The following is an 18,604-nucleotide window of genomic DNA, read 5'->3' on the forward strand; positions in this document are numbered from 1 at the left end:
GACTCAGAAAATAACTTTGACTTACAAAAAACAAACCTCACATGAACACACACAGAATCTGACATAAATACATAGAACAATAGGCACTTTAGATATAAAAACATAAACAGACAAATACATGGACTAGCAAAAAACAACCCAGACATGCAAAAACATAGAATCAGACAATCACCCAGAGAAAGACATTCACTTTGGATATACAAACCTACACCGACAGGTACTTGTAAATGAAAACACAAGCCAAGACATTAAAAGACATAAAATAAGACTTTCATACAGAGAAATACAGGCACTTTAGATATACAAATAAACAGTGACATATACCTGGACTTGCGAACACCAACCCAGACATGCAAACATATATTTTCAGACATTCAAACAGAGATAAACATTTACTTTATAGAAACAAACATAAAACGAAAAAGACATTTGCTTTAAAACATAAACACAGACATGCAAACAAATGTAATATGAAATTCATACATAAAACTAAAATCAATCTAGATATTCACAAAACTAAAAAAACATACAACAAATTGCGAACACTAACCATGACAAACAACCATATAGAATCAGACATGCAAACACGGAAAGAAAGGTACTTTAGATATACAAACCAACAAAGACAGATCGTTTGACTTTCAAACACCAACCCAGGCATGTAAACACGTAGAATCAGACAAGAAAACAGATAAGTAAAGGAAATTTAGATATACAAACCAAGATATACATAATCTTGGACAGTCAACCAACAGCCCAGACATGTAAAAAAATAGAAGAAGACAAGCAACCAGAGAGCTACAGGCACATTTGATATTAAAACAGAAAACGACAAATACTTTGACTTGCAAACAAAAACCCAGACATGCAAACAAATAAAGCCAGACATGCACACAGAGAAAGATATGCACTGTAGATGTAGAAACCAATAACGATAAATACCTAGACTTGCAAAAGCCAGCCCAAACATTCGAACAAATATAATCAGATGTTAACACAGAGAAAGACAGGCTCTTTGGAAAAGCACGAAAACTCAAAAAAATACTTGGGCTTGAAATGGCATTAACAGACAAAATAAAACATAGAATCAGAACTGATCAAGGAGAACTAAAGGATCTTTAGAAATACAAAGAAAAACAAACAGATTCTTTGACTTCAAAAAAACATCCCACACATGTAAACAAACAGATTCGGACATGCAAACAGAGAAAAACAGGCACTTTAGATATACAAACCTACAAAGACAAATTCTTCGACTATCAAACCTCAACCCAGACATGCAAACAAATAGAATCAGACATGCAAACACAGAAAGACATGAACTTTAGATATACAAACCAACAAAGACAAATACCTGGACATGCAAACACCAACCCAGACATGCAAACAAATAGAATCAGTCATGCAAACAGTGAAATACAGGCACTTTTGATATAAAAACCAACACAGACAAATTCCTGGACTTGCAAACACCAACCCAGACATGAACACAAATATATTCAGACATTATAACATAAACAGTCAGTTAATATCGAGATACACACCATCACAGACACAGACATTTACTTGAAAAGATAAACCTAGACATGCAATCAAATATATAATGACATTCAAAACAGAAAGAAAGTACCTCTAAATATACACACCAACAATTACAAATACTTGGACTTTCACACACTAACCCCGACATGCCAACAAATAGAATCAGACATGCAAAGAGAGAAAGATAGTTACTTTAGACGTACAAAGCAACAACGAAAAATACTTGTACTTGCAAAACCCAACCCACATTGGCAGAAAAATATAAAAAAAAAATAAAACTTATAAGGTCATAACCTTTGGATATGAAAACCTTCAAAGTAAAATACTCGGACTTTTAAAAAAACACCCAGACATGCAAACAAGTAGAATCAGACCTGCCCACTAAGACAGAGCGTCACTATAGATATATAAAACAACACCGAAAAATTCTTGGACTTGAAAACACCAACACAGACCTGCACACAAACAGAATCGGACATGAAAACATAGAAAGACCTTAAAATTAGATATAAACACTGACACAGAAAAATTAATTGAATATAAAACCACCACCATGACATGCACACAAATAAAATCAGAGATTCAATCAGAGAAAGACATTCTCTTTGGATATACACACCAACACTGACAGGTACATGGAATTGCAAACACCACCCCAGACATGCAAACAAATAGAATCAGAAATTCAGGCAGATATAGACAGGCACATTAGATATAAAAGCAATTATAAACAAATTATTTGACTATCAGATACTACCCCAGACTTGCAAATAAATAGAATCAGACATGTAAACACAGAAAGACATTCACTCTGGATCTAAAACAAACGACATACACGGTTTTAGAATTGCACTGACCAGCCCAGAAATTTAAAAACATAGAATCAGAACCAAAACCATATAAAGACAGACACTTTATATTTACAAACCAACAAAGTAAAATTCTTTGACTTACAAACAACAAACTCCGATATTCAAAAAAATATAATAAGACATGCAAACATAAAAAGAAAGGAAAATTATATTTAAAAACCGTAAAAGAAAAATTCTTTGACTTTCAAACACCAAACCCAGAAATCCAAAAAAAAATAATCAGACATTAGAACAGAGAAAAAAAGGCAATTTAGACATACAATCCATCAAAGACAATTACTTGAACTTGCAAACACCAACCCGGACATGCAAAAAAACAGAAACATACTTGAACACTTATAAAGTTTTTCTATTAATATATACACACATACATAGAAACTAATATTGAATTTAAAAAACATTCCCTGACAAGCACAAAAGGGGAATAACTCATGCAAACAGAGTAAAACTTGCGCTTTCTTTATACAGACAAAAAAATAAAAATTCTTGGACTTGCAAACACAAACCAAGACAAACAAACTAAAATAATCAGACATTCAATCCTAGAAAGACAGACTCTTTAGATATAAAAACCTAAAAATACAAATACTTGGACTTGCAAACACCAACCCAGACATGCACACAAATAGAATCAGACATGCAAACAGACAAAGAAAGGCACTTTAGATATACAAACCAGCAAAGACAAATAATTGGATAGAACATCACACTCCCAGAACTTCAAGCAAATATACACAGACATGCAAAACGATATAGACATTCTCTTCAGATTCAACAACAAACATATACAAATACTTTTACTTTATAATTCCGAACCCGCCAATCCCGACAATAGAATCAGACATGAAATAATAAAACGGCATGTGCCCTAGATACACAAACCAATTACGACAAATGCTTGTTCTCGCACAAACAAGCACAGACATTAAAACACATTGAATCAGAAATTCAAACAGAGAAAGACAGTCACTTTAGATATACAAAGGAGCAAATACAAATACTTGGTCTTGAAAACACCAACCCAGACATTCAAAAATAGACTTATAGTATCTTTATATATAAACAAAAAGTAAGGAAAATACTATGACTTTCATACACAAACCCCGACATTCAAACACATATAATCAGACAATCAATCATAAAAATTAAGGAACTTAATATATACAAAGAAACAAATACAAATACTTTGACTATCAAACACAAACCCAGACAGGCACACAGATATAGACAGTAACTATATATATAAGCAACAACATAGACAAATACTTGTAATTGAAAAAACCGACCCATACATGCAAAAACAGAGCCTCATACATACAAACACATAAATAGAGGCAATTTATATAAAAAAACAAACACATAAACAGACTTGTACTTGAAAACCAAAACCAATACATGAACAAAGAGATACTCAGTCTTGAACATAGGGACCGATAGTAACTTTAGATATAAACACCAACACATACAACTAATTTGAATAGTAAATAAAAGCCCATAAATTAAGACATAGTTACAAATAATGTCAAAGATCTAAATACCTTTAATTAATATCTAATCACAAAACAATAAACTGTATTTTACTTGAAACCCTCAACATATAAATACACAACAAGCGAAAAAGACTTTAACAAAGAGACATACAGTCAATTTAGATATACATACCAACACAGACACATAATTGTACTCGCAATAGTCAACCAAGACATGCACAAAAATAGACACAGACTTTAAAACATAGACAGACAGGAACTTAAGATATACAAACCCACAAACACAAAGACTTGGACTTTCAAACAACAAATCAGATATGCAAACAAATAGTCTAAGACATGAAAACAAAGAACTATAGGCACTATAGATATACAAATCAATCAAGACAGAAACTATTACTTATAAACAAAATCCCAGAAATGAAAAGAAATATAATCAGACCCACAAACAGAGACAGACGAGAACTAGATATACAAAACAAACAACGACAAATACTTAGACTTGCACAACATAAGTAATGACACTTAATCAATTTGAATAGGAAATGCAAAAAGTGTCCGATATGTAAATAAGATACACAAACAATCAACATAAATTACTTGGACTTGCAAACACCTACCCTTCTTAGCAACAACGAGAAAACAACCTTGAACACCTGGACAGATATGCAGTTTTGGTATACACAGCAGCAACGACAAAATCTAGGACTAGCACACATAAACCCACACAAACCCACACTTTGTATAAGATTGACAAACTTAAGAAGACAAACGTATTGGTTGTACAAACCAACAAAGAGAAATACTAGTACAAGCAAACATCGACACTGGCATGCAAACAAATAGAAACAGAAATGCAAACAGAGAATGGTAGGCTCATTAGATATACAAACCAACCACGAAAAATTCTTTGACATGCAAAACACCAACCCAGACATACAAAAGAGTAGATTCAGACATGCAAACAGAGAAAGTTTTGCACTTTAGATGGATACGCCAACTAAGACAAAATCTAGGAATTGCAAACACCAACCCAGACATGCACAAAAATAGAAACAGACATGCAAACAGGACAAAACCTACACATACGGTAAGTAAACCAATAAAGACAAATACTTGGACTAGCAAACACTAACCCAGACATTCAAACAAATAAAGTCAGACACGCAAACTTAGAAAGACAGGCACTTTAGATATACAAACCAACAAAGACAGATACCTGTACATGCAGACACCAGCCAAGACATTCAAAAAAATAGAATCATACACGAAAACAATGAAAGACAGGCACTTTAGATATACACATACAAACCGAAAAATAGTGTGACTTGCAAACAAAAGCACTACAAAGCAAGCAACCAGAAAAAGAAATGCATTATAAGAAAAATAAGCACTACATATACACAATACAACCACGACCAATAATATTACTAGCAAACGTCAACTCAGATAGGCCAACAAAGGGCTAAAGACAAGCCAAAAGGGAAAGACAGGCGCAACTCATGCACATACACACAACGTCAAGGTCTTGGACTGGCTACCATCAACCCAGTCATGCAATCAAGTGTTCTCAGACATGCAAACTGAGAAAGGTATGCAAATTAAATGTGCAACCCTATAACGACAATTACTATGATTTGCGTGCACCAGCCAAGTCTTGACAACCCGAGGGCTCGGTAAAGCAATCGATGGCAGACGGGCACAGTTTGAGATGAAACCAACAAAGACCATAAGGAGGAATTGCACACACCAACCCAGACATGCAAACAAATACGACCACACACGCAAACATAGAAAGATAGGCCCTTTAGTTATACAAACGAACAAAGACAGATACTCGGAATTGTATACACCAACCAAGAAATGAAAACAAATATAATCAGACCTACGAACAGAGAAAGTAAGTCACTTTAGATATACAAACCAACAAACAAAAATTCTTGGACTTGCAAAACACCAACTCCATAATGCAAAAATGTAGCATCTTAAATATAAATATATAACTACATGCACTTTACTGATACTCGCCAACAAAGACAGTTAATATGACAAACAAACACCAACCAAGAAACGCCAACACGTAGCATCTGACTTGCAAACAGGAACAGATTGGCACATAAGTTATACAATCCATCAACGAAAAATTATAGGATATGCGATTGTAGACTCAGGTATGCCAACAAAAACAACAAGACATGAAAACTGAGATAGGCGTGAACATTTGACGCGAATACCAACGGAGACAATTTACTTGACAGGCACACACCAATGTCGGCAAGTCACCAAATTGAAAAGGGTAAGCGAAGGTAGAATGAAATGCCAATTTGGCTAGAAAATACAAAACTGCAGATTCTTTAACATGCAAACTCCATCACTGCTGGGTCCACAGAACGAATGTGACAAACAGACATAGATAGACATTCAATTTATACCTGAACACAATAACCGATAAAATCTTTGAATTGAAGACGTATACTTAGACGTGCCATCCGAAGTAATCAGGCATTCCAAGAGAGAATGACGGGCCCTGTAGGTACACACAGAAAAAACGGCAGATTCTTTGTCTCGCAAGCACCAGCCCTGACAAGTATTATAAAAGAAACAGACATGCAATATGGGAAACTTATGCCTTTCAGAAGTACAAACCAACAAAGACAGAAACAAGAACTAGCAAAAACAGATCCAGGCATACACACAATTCTCAACGGGCATGCGCGTATAAAGATACCGACCCACACAGGATACAAACCTAAAGAGACCACTACTTGGACTTGAATCAACCAGCACAAAATAGTAAACAACAATAATAGGTAATGCTCACAGGTAAAGGCAGGCACTTTAGATATACAAACCAATCACGACCGATACTTTGACTTGAAAACGTACTTCCACGATGGTACATAAATCGAAACGTACTAGCAAACAGAGACTGAAAGGACAATAAGATGAACAAACCCAAACCGTCAAAGCCTGGGATTTTCATAAATCAGCCTTAACATTCCAACATGTAGAATAAGTCTGGCTAACACAGGAAGACGGGTACATTAGGGACACACACCAGAAACGGAAAAATATAGGACTAGCAAACACCAACGCCGACATGCCATGAAATAGAAACAGACAAGCCATCAGAGGACGAGCTGCATACAAGATAATTAAATGAAAATAGGCAAAAACTTGGACTTGCAAACATCAACCCAAACATGCCATCTAATTAATTCAGACATGCAGCCGTAGGTAAAGGTGAACTGTACTTATACATCCCAACATCTGCCAATACTAGAACATGCAGTCTTAAGTTACGATCTGTCACCAAGAAGATACTGGCATGCCACAGGACGAAGACATGACCAGTGAATAGACACACATACCCCGACAAGTTCCTGGACCAGCAAACACCACCGCTGACGTTCCAAATTGGCTTCTCAAACTTTCAAACAGGGGAGGGAATGCACTCTTTATATACAAACAAGCACCGACAAATAATTTTAAATGCAAACGTCAACACAGACACGCCTATATATAAAAACGGACATGTAAAAATAGACAGGGGTTCACATGTAAAATACAAACCAACAAAGACCAATAGTAGTATAAGCAAACATCAACTCAGAAAAGTCCTCAGGTAGATTAAGACAAGCAAACATAGACAAACGGGCCCATTAGATAAGCAAACCACAAACTACAACATATAGGAATAGCAAACATCAATCCCTCCCTGCCAATAAGTGGATAAGCAAATGTAAATCGAGGAAGAAATGCTCAGTAGAAATGCATACCAACACCGCTAAATTCTGGTACTTGCAAACGCCAACCTTGACCTGCCAGCCGAGGGTTTTGAAAATGGCACCAAGGAAAAAACGGAAAAATAGACTCTCATAGAAACATAAACAAATACTTGGACATGACAACACCAAAGACGATATGCCAACCAATCGAACAAGACACGCAAACAGAAAAAGACAGGCACTTTAGATATCCAAACCAATAAAAACAAAGACTTGGACTTGAAAACACTAACATAGACATGAAAACAAATAGAATCAGACACTTAAAAAGAGAAAAACAGGCAATTTAGATATACAAACCAACAAAGACAGATACCTGTACTTGAAGACACAAGCTAAGACATGCAAAAACTCAGAATCATACATTCAACCAGAGAAATAAAGGCACTGCAGTTATGCTAACAAGCTAAGACAATGTCTTGGGCTTGCAAAACATTTACAATGCCAAACCCATAGTTAGAAAAACACTTACAACCGGAGAAAGACATTCACATACGGTATGCAAACCAACAACGGCAAATTATTGGACTAGCAAACACAAACTTACATATACAAACTAACGGACACAGACACGCAAACAGAGAAAGGCAGGCACTACATACACGCGAACCGACAACGATAGGAACTAGGACAAGCAAACGTCCACCTCGTCTTGCCAACAAATCGACTCAAAAATGCTGACATGGTCATATATGCACAGTAGACGCACTGACCAAAAACGACTAAAACTAGTGAATGCAAACACTAGCCCTGACATGCACTCAAATCGGATATGAGAATAAGAAAGAGAAAGTAATTTAGGGTCGATTTACACACCAACAAAGACAAATAATTGGACTTGCAAACAACAACGCAGACATGCAAAAAAATACAATCAGACATGCAAACAGAGAAAGATAGGCACTTTAGATATACAAACCAACAAAGACAGATACTTTAAATTGCATACACCAACCCAGAAATGAAAACAGATAGAATCGGACCTACTAACAGAGAAAGACGGGTTGTTCAAATATACAAAACCAACAAATAGAGATAATTGGTCTTGAACAACACCAACTCAGATATAGAAACAAATAGAATCAGACATGCACATAGAGAAATACATGCACTTAAGATCCACAAACCAATAAATACATATACTAGTACTTGTAAAAGCCAGCCCAGACTTGTAAAAAAATCGAATCACACTCGCAAATAAAGAAAGATAGCCACTTATAGTCTAGACGTCTACCAAGAAAGACACTTTAAATTATAAATACAAACCCAGGCCTGAAAAAAATTAGAATCAGACACTAAAATTGAGAATTAAGGGAACTGCAAATCTACGAACCAGCAAAGACAGATCCTTGTACATGCTAAACACCACCATGTCATTTGAAAAAATATAATAAGATACTCAACAAGAGAAAGACGGGCAATTTAGTCCTACGAACCAACATTTACACATACTGCGGCAAGCAAAAACCAAAATATATATGAACACATATCCAATCAGACACTCAAACAGAGAACGATGGTCGCTTAAGAGATGCAAAACAAGAAAGAGCGTTACTAGGACTTGCATACACCAGCCCAGACATGAGAACATATAGAAACAAAATTATAAACAGAGAAAATCAGGCACTTTAGACATACAAACCAAAAAAGATATATACTTGAACTTGAAAACACCAAGTCAGAAATGCAAACAAAGATAATCAGACATGTAAAGACAATTACTAGGACTAGAAAACACCAACCCAGAAATGCAAACAAATAGACTCAGACCTGCAAACAGATAAAAGAGGGCACTTTAGACATACAAACCAACAAATACAGATACTTTGACTCGCAAAACACCAACCCAGCCATGCTAACAAATAGATTCAGACGTGCCAAAAGAGAAATATAGTCACTTTAGATATACACACCAACAAAGACAAATTCTTGGATTTGCTAACACCAACCCAGATATTCAAACAAATAGAATCAGACATTCAAACAGAGAAATACATGCACTGTAGATATAAAAACCACCAAAGAAAAATTATTTGAATTGCAAACATAATAAAAGCATTTAACAAGAGTAGAATCAAAATTTCAAATATAGTAAGATAACCATTTAAGGTATAAACGCATGCACATAAAAATAATATAAATTGCCAAAGCCCACACAAACATGCTCACAAATAGAGTCAGACACGAAGATTGAAAAAGACAACTACTTAAGGTATACAAGTCAACATAGAAAGATAGTTTAAATTTAAAACGCACACCCAAACTTGCAAATAAATAGAATCAGATTCGAAGATTGATACATAAAGCCACTTAATGTATACACGCAAACATAGAAACATACTATAAATTGAAAAAGTCATCCAAAGATTTCACATCAATAGAATCAGACTCGAAAATTGAGAAAGAAAGGCAATTTAGGTATACACATCAACAAAGACAGATACGTTGACTTGCGAACACCATCCAAGGCATGCAAACACATAGAATCAGACATGCAAACAGAGAAAGACGGTCAGTTAAGATATACAAACCAACAAAGACAAATACTTGGACTTTCAAACACAAACCCCTATATTCAAAAAAATAGAATCAGACATTCATACAGAGAAACACAGGCACTTTAGATATATAAACCAATAACCACAAATATTGGGGCATACAAACACCAAACCAGATATGCAAAAAAATATATCCAGAAACGAAAACAGAGAAAGATAGGCACTTTAGATATGTAAATGAACAAAGACAAATACTTGAACTTGCGAAAATTAGCCTTGCCATACATTAAAATAGATTAATGGCTGTATACAGAGAGGGATGTGCTATAGAAATTCAAACCAACACCGGAAAATTCTTTTTCATGCAAAACACCCACCCAGACATGCAAAAGAATAAATACAGACATGTAATCAGAGAAAGTCATGCACTTTAGATGGATACACCCACTACGGAAAGATCTAGGACTTGCAAACATCAAACCAGTCATGCACACCAATAGAAAAAGACATGCCAACAGGACAAATCCGACACTTTATATGAACAAACCAACAAAAACAAATACTTGGACTTACAAAACATAAACTCAGACATGCAAACAAACAGAATCAGACATGCAAACAGAGAAAAATAGGCACTTTAGATATACAAACTAACAAAGACAGATACTTGGACTTGCAAACACCAACCCAGACATGCAAAAAAATAGAATCACACATTCAAATAGAAACAGACAGTTACTAAGGACATGCAAACCCTCACAAAAAGATCCTTGGACATGCAAAACACCAACAATGGAATGCCAACAAAAATAGACTCGCTATTAAAGGAAAAATAATGGGCGCTTTCGATCTTCAGACAAACAACGAAAACTACTTGGACATGCAAACACCAACCAAGACCGTCCAACCGTGGCTATGGGACATTTAAACGGAGAATAAGGGACACTTTTGACATCCACACTATAAACGGCAGAATATTGGAATTTCAATCACCAACCAATATTTGCAAACAAAAATAATCTGCCTATATAACGGAGAACGATAGGCTCAGTAGAAATCCAAAGCCCATACGGCGGAATGATGTGCATTCAAACCCCAACACTGACATGCCAACTTGTGTAATCAATCTTTCCATCCAAGAAATACCAGGACGTAATTTGTAAAAACCACCCAAGATGGAATCTTTTACTAGCAAACATCAACCCAGACATGCAAAGAAATAAAATCAAACGAGGTAACAGAAAAAGACAGGCAATTTAGATATGAAAACCAACAAAGAAAAATATTTGGACTTGCAAACAACAACGCAGACATGCAATAAAATACAACCAGACACGAAAACAGAGAAAGATAGGCCCTTTAGATATACAAACAAACTAATACAGATACTTTGAATTGTAAACAACATCCCAGACATGCAAAAAATTAGAATCGGACCTGCAAAGAGAGAAAGAAGGGTAGAACATATATACAAAACCAACAAAGAGAAATACTTGGAATTACAAAACATAAGCCCAGCCAACTAAACAAATATATTCAGACGCGACAAAAGAGAAAGATAGGGACTTTAGAAATACAAACAAAAAAAAACAGATACTAGGACTTGTATACACCAACCCAGACATGCAAACAATTATAATCGGACCTGCAAATAGATAAAGAAGGTCAGTTCAGATATAAAAACCAACAAAGACAAATTCTTGGACTTGCAAAACACCATTCCGGCCTTGCAGGCAAAGAGATTCAAACGTGAAAAAAAAGAAAGATAGTCACTTTAGATATACAAACCAACAATGACAAATACTTGTACTTGAACACATCAACCCAGAGATGCGAACAAATAGAATCAGACATGCAAACAGAGAATGAAGGGTATTTTGTATATATAACACAACAAAGACAGATCCCTTGACTTGCAAACGTTCGTAATTACCTGCCTACAAATAGATAAAGACTGTCAAAGTGATAAAGAGAGACACACTTGGTATGAAACCCTACAGCTACAGATTCTTTGAATAGCAAACTCCAACCCAGGCATGCCCACAAATTGATTCGGACCTACTTAAAGAGGTTGACAGGCAATCTAGATGCACAAACCAACAACGCCCACTTCTGTGTCTAGCAAACACCGACCAAGACCTGTACACAAGACGTAAAAGAAATGCAAACAGAGTACGACGGGCATTTACTTAGTACAAACCAACAAAGACCGTTACTTGGAAAAGCAAACATAAACCCAGTCAATCCCTTAAATATACGCAATAAAACAGAATGGGACAGATGTTCACATCCAAAATGCAAAGTAACAACAAGAAATACTTGGACTAGCAAACACTAAGCGAGACATACAAACAAATAGAATCAGACATGCAAACAGAGAAAGACAGGCACGTTTGATATACAAAGAAACAAAGACAGATACTTGTAGTTGCAAACATCAGCTAAGCCATGTAAGCAAATAGAATCAAACATTCAAAGAAAGAAACACAGTCAATTTATATACACAAACCAACACAGACAAATATTGTGACATTCAAACCCCAACCCAGACATGCAAACAAATAGAATCATACATGCAAATATAGAAATAAAGCCATTTTAGGTATATAAGCCATCAGCTACAAATACCATGAATTTCAAACACGAGCCCAATAATTCTAATACAAAGAACGGAAAATTCAAATAGAAACTCATATGTAATTCATGAATACAAAACAACACAGACAGATACTTTGAATTGAAAACACCAAAATACACAAGAAAACAAATAGAATGAGACAATCGCACAGATAAAGTCTATAAAGATATATATAAACTAAAAACAATAAAATTGCATTGTCGTGCAAAACTAAAAACCCGACATGAAAACACATAAAAACAGAGATGAAGGAAGAGAAAGATATTCAATTACTAAAATAAACAAAGCAACGACAGAAAATAGGACTTGCAAACAACCACACAGACATGCAAACAAATATACTCAGACCTACAAAAAGAGAAAGACGTTCATATTATATATAAAATACGTCAAATCCAGAATCTTTTAATTTCAAAAAACAAGCCCGCCAATGCAGACAAATAGATTAAGATGAGACATCAGAGAAAGATAGGCACTTTAAATATACAAACAAACAAGGACAAATACTTGAACTTGCACACACAAACCCAGACATGCAAACAAATAGAATCACACATGCAAACAGAGAAAGACAGGCACTTTAGATATACAAACCACCAAAGATAAATTCTAGGACTTGCAAACATCAACCTAGACCTGCAAACAAACATAAACAGATATGGAGACAGTAAAAGACAGTCTCTTTAGATATACAAACCAACAACGACAAATACTTGGACATGCAAACACCAACCCTGACATGCAAACAAATCGAATCAGACATGCAAACAGAGAAAGACAGACACTTTAGATAAAATTCAACAACCAAAAAAAGTATTTGAGCAGCAAACGCCAGCCCAGACAATCAAACTAATTGACACGAACCAGCAAGCAGGGAAAGACCGTTTCATTAGTCATCCAAACCGATAACGACAGGAACCCTGACTTTCAAACATCAACCAAGACAGACAAGCAGAAAGAATCAGATATACAAATAGACAAAGACAGGCACTTTAGACATACAAACCAACAACGACAAATCCTTGGGCATACATACACCAAACCAGACATGCACACAAATAAAATGATACACGCAAACAGAGAAAGATAGGCACTTTAGATATGCAAACGAACAAGGACAGATACATGGACTTGCAAACACCAACCGAGAAATGAAAACAAATAGAATCGGACCTGCAAACACATAAAGGCGGGCAGTTCAGATATACAAAACCAACAACGACAAATATTAGGACTTACAAAACATCAACCCAGCCATGCAAACAAAAAGATTCAGACATGACACCAGAGAAAGAAAAAGACTTAAGATATACAAACCAACAAAAACAGATACTTGGACTTGTGAACACCAACCCAGACATGCAAACATTTAGAATCGGACCTTCAAACAGAGAAAGACAGGCACTTTAGATATAATAACAAAAAACTACAATTACTTGTAGTTGCAAAACAATAACCCAAACTTGCAAACAAAAGGAATGAAACAAACAAACAGAAAAAGACAGTCACTTTAGATATACAAACGAACAAAGACAAGATACAAGCACTTGCAAACACCAACCCATACATGCAAACAAATAGAATCAGACATACAAACAGAGAAACACAGGCACTAGATATACAAACCAACAAAGACAAATACTTGGACTTGCAAAACACCAACCCAGACATGCAAACAAATAGAATCAGACATGCAAACAGAGAAAGACATGCACTTTAGATATAGAAACCGACAAATACAAATACTTGGACTTGCAAACACTTACCCAGACATGCAAACAAATAGAATCAGACATGCAAACATAGAAAGATAGGCACTTTAGATATACAAACCAACAAAGACAAATACTTGGAATTCCAAACACCACCCCAGACATGCGAACAAATAGAATCAGACATTCAAATAGAGAATGACATGGACTTTAGATATAAAAACCAAAAACGACAAATAATTGTAATGGAAGACAATAACCCAGACTTGCAATAAAATACAATCAGATTAGTAAACTTACATAAACTGTAAGTTTATATTCATAAACAAACAAAGAAAAATAGATGGACTTTCAAACACCATTCCAGACATGCAAACCTATAGAATCAGACATGCAAACAGAGAAATACCGACAGTTTAGATATAAAAACCAACAACAATACAGACATAGACTTGCATATACCAACACAGGCATACTATCAAAGAAAAACAAACACTCAAAACGAGAAATACAGTCACTTAAGATATACAAACCAACAAAGACAGATACCTGGACTTGCAAAAGCCAGCCAAGCTATGTAAAAATATAGACTCAGACTGTAAAATAAAGAAAGATAGTTCCTTAAAGCATACAAGCCAACACAGAAAGATACTCTAAATTGCTAACGCGATACCAAGATTTCACAAGAATATTATCATAACCTCAAATGTAGAAAGAGACGGACTCTATAGATATACAAACCAACCACGACTACTACTGTGTATTGCAAAACACCAATCAAGTCAGACAGAAAAATTTAATCAGAAATGACAAAAGGGAAAGATAAGGACTTTAGATATACAAACCAACACATACGCATATTTTGACTAGCACAAAACAACCCAGAGATGAAAACAAATAGAATCAGACAAGCAAAAAGAGAAAGATAGGCACTTTAGATACAAAAACAAACATAGACAAATACTTGGACTTGCAAAAACCAATCCAGACATGCAAGCAATGCAAACAGTGAAAAACATGCACTTTATATATGTAAACCAACAAAGAAAAATACTTAGACTTGCAAACACCAACCAAGATAAGCATAAAAAAATAGTCATAAATTCAAACAGAGAAATACATACAATTTAAATATACAAACCGACAACGATAAATACTTGGACTTAAAAGCATCGACCCAGACATGCAAACAAATAGAATCAGACACACAAACAGAGAAAGACAGGCACTTTAAATATGTAAACCAACAAAGACAAATACTTGGACTTGTAAACACCAACCCAGACATGCAAAAAATATAATCAGGCATGAAAACAGAGAAAGATAGGAACTTTATATATACAAATCCACAACGACATATAGTTTGAATTTCAAACACCATCCCAGAAATTCAAACAAAAAGAATCAGACATGCAAATTGAGAAAGAAAGGCACTTTAGATATACAAACCAACAAAGACAAATACTTGGACTTGCAAACATCAACCCAGACATGCAAACAAATAGAATCAGAAATGCAAACATAGAAAGATATGCAGTTTATATATACAAACCAACAACAACAAATACTAGGACTTGCGAACTCCAACCCACACATGCAAACCAAAAGAATCCGATATGAAAACAGAGAAAGATGGGGACTTTAGATATACAAACCAACAAAGACAAATACTTGGACTTGCAAACACCAACCCAGACATGCAAACAAATAGAATCAGACATGCAAACAGAGAAAGACAGGCGCTTTAGATATATAAACCAACATCGACAGATACTTGGACTTGAAAACACCAACCCAGACAAATAAACAAATAGAATCAGACATACAAACAGAGAAAGACAGGCACTATAGATATAGAAAGCAACAAAGACAAATAGTTGGACTTGCAAACACCAACCCAGACATGCAAACAATAGAATCAGACATGAAAACAGAGAAAGATAGGCACTTTAGATATACACACCCACAAAGAAAGATACTTGGACTTGCAAACACCAACCCAGAAATGTACACAAGTAAAATCAGATGTGCAAACAGAGAAAGACAGGCACTTTAGATATACAAACTGACAAAGACAAATACTTGAACTTACAGACACCACCTCAGACGTTAACAAATATAATTATATGCCCTTTTTATTTGAATTACACAACGACATAAGCATGTATTAGCAAAAAGACGGAGAGACCTTACCATAGATAGGATAGAGAAAGCCAAGAGGGAAATTTAGATGGTTTAAATGTCAACACCAACAAAAACAAATTGTTTAACTTGCCGGCATCAACCCAGACATGCAAACAAATAATGCGGGGGCCCAGGGGGGAGGGGGCATTTGGGGACCGGGGGCCTTTGTGGAGCGGGGGGGGGTTCCTTCGGGGTTGGAGTATGGGGGGTAGGGGTCCTTTGGGGTTGGGGTAGAGGACCTCACAACACTGTTCAAATGGAACTTGTGTATTATAACGACCACAGAGTTTCACCCTCAAAACATCTTCTAAAGCATCTTCTAAAATCATCTTCTAAAACACCTCAAACGGTTCCACTTAAATCATCTTCTAAAATGTCTCAGAACAGTTTCGCCCAAATAATCCCTAAACGTAATTTCTGCGTGTTCCTTTTGTTTTGGCATCCCTGCGCTGTCACATTTGAAATTCCTAAGAAACCCTTTCCCGCGTTAATCTCTTCATCTCTAAGATCAAAACATTCTCCCCACCGTTAATATGCATGTGCAAACGTCGCCCAGAGACAATTCTCCTGGACGAAAACCAACAAATCAATCTACCTTGACATCATCCATCAGACATTAATAAACTTCACCCGGAGACAATTCTCCTGGACGAACACCAACAAATCAATCGACCTTGACATCATCCATCAGACATTAATAAACTTCGCCCAGAGACAATTCTCCTGGAAGAACACCAACAAATCAATTTCTCGGAAATCCATTTCCCCTAGGGAGTCTATGCCCATATATGGAGTCCCGTCACGAACTCATGAGGTTAGGTTAGGTTACACAATCAATTTCTCAGAAATCCATTTCCCCTAGGGAGTCTATGCCCATATATGGGTGTAATCGTGGGATCAATTGGGTCATCCCTACTTAAATGTCCAAAATTGGTGAATTTCGACATTCACTGGTGAATGTCCGATATACCTTATTTCTTCTTGGATTTATTTGGCGTTGTCAGTCAAATTTTTCCGTCTTAAGCAAGGTTCGATGGTGACAGGTTAGGTTAGGTTAAGTTTTCAACCCATTTTTGAGATTTATAACCTAATTTACCCTAACCTAGCCCGGCCTAACCTAACCTAGATTTAACTTTTACCATCAAAGCTTGCATAAGACTGAAAAAACTGATAGGCAAAGTCAATTGAATCCAAGTAGTTATAAGGATTTTTGAACATTCACCGGTGAATGTCAACATTAACTAGATTTTGGACACTCACTCTAACGTAAACATGAGCCACCAAGTGTTCACACAAAGCTATACCCGGCAATTTTCCTAATGTATTGTTTTAATGGATAGTGGCTAGGCCGCAAATTGAAAACAAACCCAGTTTTGAATTTGTGGGCGATACCCAGATAGAGCAACAGAAATATGAGCAGAAAGAATACAATCTGAAAATATCACACCAAGCAGTAAGAGGGTATCAATTGTATGAGGAGTTTATAATTTATGAAGAATATAATGGGAATATCTTTTAAGCTGAAAATACACAAGAACCAAAGCAAATTTACCCCTCAGATACCAGGTAAAATGAAGGAAAACTACTTCGTAGGGATACAAAATTTAATAGCCAATGAAATGCGGAACTAACTAACTCAAAGAATTAAATAAGAAAGATTGATGAAATGAGAAATCAAAGTAGACCTAGTAGCAGGAATGGTATGACCTTAGTATCCAACAGCGGATTGTGCAAAAGTAATCATGTAAATATTATGCCAATGAAGAACTACTGGGCTCAGAATGATGAGAAAGATAGAATATAAGGAGATAAACACAGGAAAGATAGAGAACGGAAAGAGGAGGCCGATAGAACAGCCAGAGAAAGTAAAGTGGATGACA

Source organism: Artemia sp. Qi Xiang Cuo, chromosome 12 (genome assembly GCF_049724085.1).
Source record: "Artemia sp. Qi Xiang Cuo chromosome 12, ASM4972408v1, whole genome shotgun sequence".
In the NCBI taxonomy this organism is placed as follows: domain Eukaryota; kingdom Metazoa; phylum Arthropoda; class Branchiopoda; order Anostraca; family Artemiidae; genus Artemia; species Artemia sp. Qi Xiang Cuo.